Source organism: Schistocerca americana, unplaced genomic scaffold, assembly GCF_021461395.2.
Source record: "Schistocerca americana isolate TAMUIC-IGC-003095 unplaced genomic scaffold, iqSchAmer2.1 HiC_scaffold_36, whole genome shotgun sequence".
In the NCBI taxonomy this organism is placed as follows: Eukaryota; Metazoa; Arthropoda; class Insecta; order Orthoptera; family Acrididae; genus Schistocerca; species Schistocerca americana.
Window position 1 is genome coordinate 2,630,399 of NW_025726082.1, and position 8,696 is coordinate 2,639,094.

Consider the following 8,696-nt stretch of genomic DNA (forward strand, 5'->3'; position numbering starts at 1 on the left):
GCGTGCAGCCTGCGTGAATATGAGATCCGGCAATGTTACTCCAATGGTTGCTGCTTCTTTGTATCAGCACTCATTTCCCTAGGAAATACTGATGGCTAAAATTTATCAAATTAACGTTATAATTCAAGTGTTCATGGAAAATAATCACTATTCACACTGTAGGGATATGAAATCCTGAAGTTGTCTCCCTCCCCTACACAGGAATATCGGTCAGATATTAAGAATCTAAGGATCAGCATTCTACCTCCAAAAGCCTCTTATTTCTGACGTACAACTAACCCAGTATGGGAACTTCTTTCTACTGACCCATCGGCATGGTTACTGGACTGATTCGTGCGCTTTAAATGGTGAGCAAGTCGAACGGCATCTAATCCTTCCCACACTCCAAGCAGCTTTAACCCCAAATATTCTACTGAAGACCACTTTTTCAGAACTCACTCGTCTCTTATCCTACCAACCGAACGAACAATTGTCGATCGTGTGAAGCTTCCCGGTATTCTCTCTTAACTCCAAACATAATTTGTGTATTACTGAACATCATACTCCCACCCATCTCTTCCACCCGTCGGCAGGAGAGACCTGAGAGTCGGTACTCTAGACATCTGATTTGCCCGCACCACTGCTGGTATTCCGTGAAGACTGATTTCTTAATAAAGCTGACGACACCGTATTATTTGCCCTCTATCAAATCTTTTCAATCTTCCCAAACATTCTATCAAATACAGCTTAACAATTTCATGTCAAGGTATAACGTGGGTACCTAACGGTCTATCCTGTCAAAAATAGGCGTTAAACAGAATTCGAGCCATCTACCTATTGTGGCTTCCACAGCACCAGCCACAACCATTCCATCCAACTTACTAATACTTTAAAATGTATGGGACTGGCAACAGAACTAATATGAACCTGGAAATTACACAAACCAAAAAAGGGGATTAAATCCTTCAGACCTTACAAAAATTGTGTTCTACCAAGTGATACTTTTCCCACTTGTTCTTTGATCATTTTGTGTAAGTTATTGCTTGTCACGTTCTTGCTCCTGTTTTCACATCTGCCCGCATTCTGTCATACATACCCTTTACTATTCACACATTACCTCCAGAAATCGGTACACCCCATAAAAGTGAGCAGCAGTGTTCCATAATATGCGAAGCCTCCAGCAGCATACACCTGATCACTTATTCATTTCCAGACACCCCACAGCCTATCCCATGGTACAGAAAAGACTCTCACTCCAGATCTTAAAGGGGCAGTAAAATGAAAGCAGAACACCCACCACAACGGGATCAGGGAATGGTCGCCACACGTGTTAAGACATTTGTCCCTCAGGGAGACGACACGATCGATAGAACGCGATTGGCCGCTGACAGATCCACAACCCCACGCACTCTCGCACTTCCTCGTCCGACTGAAACCGACATCCACGCATGTCTTTCTTCAGGCCGATAAAGATGTGAATATCACACTATGATAGATCCGGATTATACGGAGGAAGTTACAATGTTTCCGAAACAAATCGCTGAAGAGTAGTCTTCGTCCGATTGGCAGTGTGGTGGCTGTCAGCAGTCTGATTCCGTCCGACGGCATTACTGGGAATTTTGACTTTATGGCTAATCGAAGTTCCTGTAAGGTGTCTTCATAGCGCTGCGCATTGTTTGTGGTTCCACGCTCCAGAAAATCGGCGAGCAGAATGCCCCTGCAGCCGAAGAAGAAGGCCGTCATACCTTACCAGAACTTGTGTGAACAGCTTTGGATGTCTCTGGCGGGGAGGTGTGAGATATTCCCGCTGTTGACTTTGCTGTTGCCCTCGATGTGTCGGAAAACTGTCGAATGTAATCACCCTGTTGCACGATAACGCCTGCTTCCACACTGCCAATTGGACTACGGCTATGCTTCAGCGATTTGGTTGGGACATACAGCAACATCCCCCGTACAGACCGGATTTTTCATCGTGAAAATTTCACATCTATGGTGACCTGAAGAAAGACATGCGTGGACGTCGGTTTCAGTCGGAGGAGGAAGTGCGAGAGTGGTTGCTGTTGTGGATCCGTCAGCAGCCGACTGTGTTCTACGAAACAGGAATTGACCGTCTCGTTTCCCAGAGGAATAAATGTCGTAATGCGTGTGGTAATTACTTTTCAATGGAACTATTCCATGGTCCTCTTGTGACGGGTGTTCGGTTTTGATTTGACTGCCCCACATAGAAAAGCGTGAAAATATCTACCTATAATCCATCGTCAACTACAATCCCTCGTCCTTAAGCCAAGTCGACTTAGCTCGTATCAAGTCTTACTATATTGAATCCAACTTGGTTCTCAGCCACATTCATTATATTCCTACTTCACAGAGAATAAATGAATTCAGTATCTTTAAAGGTGTTTTTTGAACTTTTTCTCGTTGTAAAAATATCAATATGTCACAATAATATTATAAATAATGATAATAACAACAACAATAACAATAATAATAAATGAAGTATCATCAAAACGAAAGCGACACTTTTTAAATTTAGTATTAGAGTCTGTATACTCACTTAATAGCATCCGCCAAATCATAGTCTGCACCATATCCTTTGGCATTGTCAAACATGCTATAACGTTGATTATGGCCTGTAGAACAGAAGAAATAATGACACTGTAATGCAGTTCACAAGGTGTTACAAAGTAATATAAACAGTAGTTACAAAAAGAAAATAACCGTACAAGGGCGAGCAGGAGTACGCTCTATGGATTCCGCAAAAACTTAATTATATTAACTTAATTATATATACAGACTGTCGAACCCAGCAATAATTCGCTATTGTTAAATTTGTACATGAATTAGATGTACGTACTGTTCTCCTTCTCCCACATTTCTCTCTCCATCCCCTCCTTCCCACTCCCAGCCTACCTCCTCCTTCCCCCTCTCTATGTCCTATTAAGCCCTCTCCCAGACACTGAGCCTTAGTTTTTGTTCTTCCCAATTCAGGTTCCGTAGTAGCATTCTAATCATAAGCCGATAAGTCATAAATAAAACTTTCCTGTTTTCCGTGAAAATCGAATGCGAGGAGGAAAACAAAACAGCCCATTGCTGTGCATACAATTTTTGTTTAAAAATATATATCGTGAGAATTAATATTTACTGTATAAAAAAATCTATTCAGTGGTTTAAATGCACTATTATTGTAGTTAAAACGAAATGCGAGAAAGAAGACAACACCGCACATTTTCACAGCGTATCCCTTCTCGCAGTCGGTTTTAAGAGAAAACTGACACATTGTTTTATTTAAAAAGAATATACTGCCTATATCCATGTAAATGTTTATCAAAGTACCATGTAAAACTTGAAGTAAATCGGTCAAGAACTTTTCGAGGTATTTGGTAACAATGTTAAACACCGACTTGTCTTTGTACAGTGTGTCCCACCTGACTTTATCACTTTATCATCTCATATGTTCCCGAATCGAAACAAAATGTGAGAATCCCAATTGGACAGGGATGCAACTATGGGGCTCACATAAAGGGCGGGAATGCACAATCCATAACTGTAAACAAACATAACTTTCAACACGAAGTTACGTTTCTTTAAATGGGGTATGTATGTTATCTCTACGGAAATGATAACTTCAGTTACAATTAGTGACAGCAGACTTACGTTCACTGTTCTAAACCTCATACTTTCTGAAGTACGTAGACTTTATAGGATGGCAACGGCGCCGCAGTTTCTGCCCATTCTGCGCGCAGCAAGGATTTCCCACAGCAGGTAGGCTTCAGGTGAGCGTAGGCAACCCGCATTACAGCAGAGGATCAAGTAGGTAAAAAGACGAGGGCTAGTAGAAATCCTTGTATAACGGAAGATATATTGAATTTAATTGATGAAAGGAGAAAATAGAAAACTGCAGTAAATGAAGCAGGCAAAAAGGAATACAAACGTCTCAAAAATGAGATTGACAGGAAGTGCAAAATGGGTAAGCAGGGATGGCTAGAGGACAAATGTAAGGATGTAGAGGCCTATATCACTAGGGGTAAAATAGATACTGCCTACAGGAAAATTAAAGAGACCTTTGGAAAAAAGAGAACCACTTGCATGAACATCAAGAGCTCAGACGGAAACCCAGTTCTAAGCAAAGAAGGGAAAGCAGAAAGCTGGAAGGAGTATATAGAGGGTCTATACAAGGGCGATGTACTTGAGTACAATATTATGAAAATGGAAGAGGATGTAGATGAAGATGAAATGGGAGATATGATACTGCGTGAAGAGTTTGACAGAGCACTGAAAGACCGAAGCCGAAACAAGGCCCCGGGAGTAGACAACATTCCATTAGAACTACTAATAGCCTTGGGAGAGCCAGCCCTGGCAAAACTCTACCATCTGGTGAGCGAGATGTATGAGACAGGCGAAATACCCCCAGACTTCAAGAAGAATATATTAATTCCAATTCCAAAGAAAGCAGGTGTTGACAGAAGTGAAAATTACCGAGCTATCAGTTTAATAAGCCACGGCTGCAAAATACTAACATGAATTCTTTACAGACGAATGGAAAAACTGGTAGAAGCCGACCTCGGGGAAGATCAGTTTCGATTCCGTAGAAATGTTGGAACACGTGAGGCAATATTGACCCTACGACTTATCTTAGCAAACAGATTAAGGAAAGGAAAACCTACGTTTCTAGCATTTGTAGACTTAGAGAAAGCTTTTGACAATGTTGACTGGAATACTCTCTTTCAAATTCTGAAGGTGGTAGGGGTAAAATACAGGGAGCGAAAGGCTATTTACAGTTTGCACAGAAACCAGATGGCAGTTATAAGAGTCGAGGGGCATGAAAGGGAAGCAGTGGTTGGGAAGGGAGTGAGACAGGATTGTAGCCTATCCCCGACGTTATTCAATCTGTAAGTTGAACAAGCAGTAAAGGAAACAAATTCGGAGTAGGAATTAAAATCCATGGAGAAGAAATTAAAACACTGTAATTCTGTCAGAGAAAGCAAAGGACCTGGAAGAGCAGCTTAACGGAAAGGACAGTGTCTTGAAAGGAGGATAAAGATGTACATCAACAAAAGAAAAACGAGGATAATGGAATGTAGTCGAATTACATCGGGTGATGCTGAGGATATTAGGTTAGGAAATGAGACACTTAAAGTAGTAAATGAGTTTTGCTACTGCGTTTCTAAAGAAGAGAAATTTGTTAACATCGAGTATAGATTTAAGTGCCAGGAAGTCCTTTCTGAAAGTATTTGTAGGGAGTGTAGCCATGTATGGAAATGAAAGATGGACGACAAATAGTTTAGACAAGAAGAGAATAGAGGCTTTCGAAATGTGGTGGTACAGAAGAATGCTGAAGATTAGATGGGTTGATCACATAACTAATGATGAAGTTTTGAATATAATTGGGGAGAAGAGGAGTTTGTGGCACAACTTGACAAAAAGAAGGGACTGGTTAGTAGGACATGTTCTGAGGCATCAAGGGATCACCAATTTAGTATTGGAGGACAGCATGGAGGGTAAAAATCGTAGAGGGAGACCAAGAGAAGAATACACTAAACAGATTCAGAAGGATGTAGGTTGCAGTAGGTACTGGGAGATGAAGAAGCTTGCATAGGATAGAGTAGCATGGAGAGCTGCATCAAACCAGTCTCTGGACTGAAGACTACAACAACAACAAAGTCTAAGTGTTCCAGAAGGTATAAGTTTTAGAGCAGTGAAACCAAGTCTGCCATAACATAATTCTAGTTTTCACTTCGATGGAGGAAGCTCACAGGTACCATTTGAAAAATACGTAACTCTGTGTTGAAAGTAATGTTACTTTACTTGTAGGGATTGCGCATTTCTGCCCATTGTGTGAGCCTCTGACATAGGTACATCCCTGACCAACTGCATTTTCCAAATTTTGTTTCATATCGAAAATATATGGGGTACAGTTAGGTGGGACATCCAGTACAAAGCCAAGTCGCTGTTCAACATTATTACCAAAAATCTCGAAAAGTTCATGGATGTTTGTGTCAGCGAGTGATTCAATATCTATTGAAGGCTGGCTTAGGTGCACAAATAAAAGAAAAAATAAGAAAAAGTACTCATGAACTACACGTTTAGCTCGTGTTGCAGTACTCCTGTTGTGAAGCTTAGTATGACAGTGCTGCAATCTTGACACCCACTGACACAGTTCTTCGTCGTGGGCTCTTTATGGAAGACTTCTTCGCCGTATCGCTCAAAAAAACGTGTACACATATTGGTTTGATTCAAGGAAAGCAGAAAGCTAAAAATTGAGTCATCTGCTGCACTGGTAAACTGAACTATCTTATGTTAACGAAGTACAGTTGTTGCAGTACTTTTTCGGAAAACGTTTTACGATGGGCGTTCAATAAGTAATGCAACACTTTTTCTTCTTGGCCAGTTTCGAAGGAAAAAATGTGGAATTTGCAGTGGAACATTGTGGAGTATTTCCGCTTCAGCCTGTAGTGTCATGATGTTCCAATAGGTGGCGAGGCTATACGCAGCTTTCCAAATGGCGTCTGAAATGGAGATGCGTTCCAAGCAAGAGCTGTCATTCAGTTTCTTTTGACGGAAAACCAGAGCATCACAGATATTCACAGACGCTTGCAGAATGTCCACAGAGACCCGAAAGTGAACAAAAGCACCATGAGCCGTTGGGCGAAGTGTTTGTCATAATTCATACAAGATCGAACAAAAGTCACGGGGCCGGCCGAAGTGGCCGTGCGGTTAAAGGCGCTGCAGTCTGGAACCGCAAGACCGCTACGGTCGCAGGTTCGAATCCTGCCTCGGGCATGGATGTTTGTGATGTCCTTAGGTTAGTTAGGTTTAACTAGTTCTAAGTTCTAGGGGACTAATGACCTCAGCAGTTGAGTCCCATAGTGCTCAGAGCCATTTGAACCATTTGAAAAGTCACGGGTGCGGGCCGGCCGCAAACAGCTGACTCCTGCAAAGGTGGAATGTGTGGATACTCTCATTCGAGTAGATAGACGGGTCACAATCAAACACCTCGCTGCTCAACTGGACGCCTCCGTTGTTAGTGCTTACACACTCGTCCATCAGTTGGGGTACTCAAAGGTGTGTTTCCGCTGGGTTTTCCGTCGCCTAACAGAAGACCTGAGGGAGCAACGAAGAATCAACTGTGCGGAATTGCTTGCCAGTTGTGAATCTGATCGTCACAGACGATGAAACATGGGTTTATCACTTCGAACCAGAATCAAAATAGCAATCCATGGAATCGCTCCACAGCATCTCTCCTCCGAAGAAAAAGTTCAAAGCCGCACCTTCAGCCGGTAAAGTCATGGCGACCGTTTTGTTGGACCCTGCGGGGAATGTTCTGTTTGATGTGGTCCCTCATGGTGCAACTATCAACTCTGAAGTGGCGTTGTGCTATTCTCAGGAAATTCAAGAAATGACTTCAGCGTGTTCGTCGCTGCAAAAATGCAAACGAACCTCTCCTCTATGAAAACGCAAGACCTCGCACAAGTATGTGCACCCGACAGCAGCTGACAAATTGCATTGTACTGTTCCTCCTCCCTCCTCATCCATCCTACAGCCTGGGTCTTGCACCTTCCGAATTCCATCTCTTCGGCCCAGGGAAGGTTGCACTCCTCGGTAAGCAGTACCTGAATGATGGGGAGCTTACTGATACACCAAGATGTTGGCTCCGACGTCGACCAGTAGAGTGCTACCATGCGGGTATACAGACCCTCACAGTAAGGAGGCGTTAAGCCGACGCATTGAACGACTGCAGAGAAACTATAGGCTAAAAATATTTGATTATTTCAGATTGTAAATCGTACATGTAAGCCTCATGGTGAGATGTTTATCTTTTCGCTCTTGGTAATATTAATTTCGATACTTCAAATTTGATAGCTCACTGCCCAATATTCGAAGAATTTGAGGTGAACTGCGACCCGTAATCTGAGGGAACGAAAATTTACAGTTTGAAATTGTTGTCATATTTCGAAATGCGCCCCTTAAAAATCTGCAGAAGTGTTTCGAAATCTTGTTCTTTCATCCGCAAGAAATTTCCGAAATCTTAATCTCGTTCCCGCCAGTGGAGATTCGTTTACAAGTCTTCTTTGTAATTTGAAAGTATCCACAGAATTAGGATCTTTCGCCCCACTATGCGGAGAATCCTCTTCGCATCTATGTTTGACTCAACGAAAGCAGGGAGCCTAAAGTTGAGTCATCTGCTGCTCTAATGCAAAAGTTTTTCTACACAAACGAAGTTAAGCTGAATCACATGTTACCTTTCACTCTATGCATAAATAATTGAAAAGCACAGGCTGTGGACTCGGATGCCGTTTTGCTAGGCAGTTCTCCTGAAACTGGATATCACTTAGGCGAGTTGCATGTCCCTAATGAGTTATGAAACCAGGAAAATGGCAACTGCAGTGTAACGTGGAATTCTAGCCGCATGCTGGGCTAAGACGCAGAGTGAAAAAAATAGACACGGCCAGAATTCGATCATGTAACTTTTGGTTTTTTGACGCAAAAGTCCCTTTTTTTAATATGTACTTGTCTAATAATGTTTAATCTTAAAAAAATGACACAAAAATTAAAGCTACCCCTACTTGGCACCGCCCCTGTTACCCAACGATAAAAATAATGAACTATTTCTCTGCAGGCGTTTCCCCTAATTATTCCTAAACATTCTCCCAAGATGATCTATAATTTTTACATGATTATAATTAGTAATTGTGTACAAACGAAGCCCTGTAGAACAT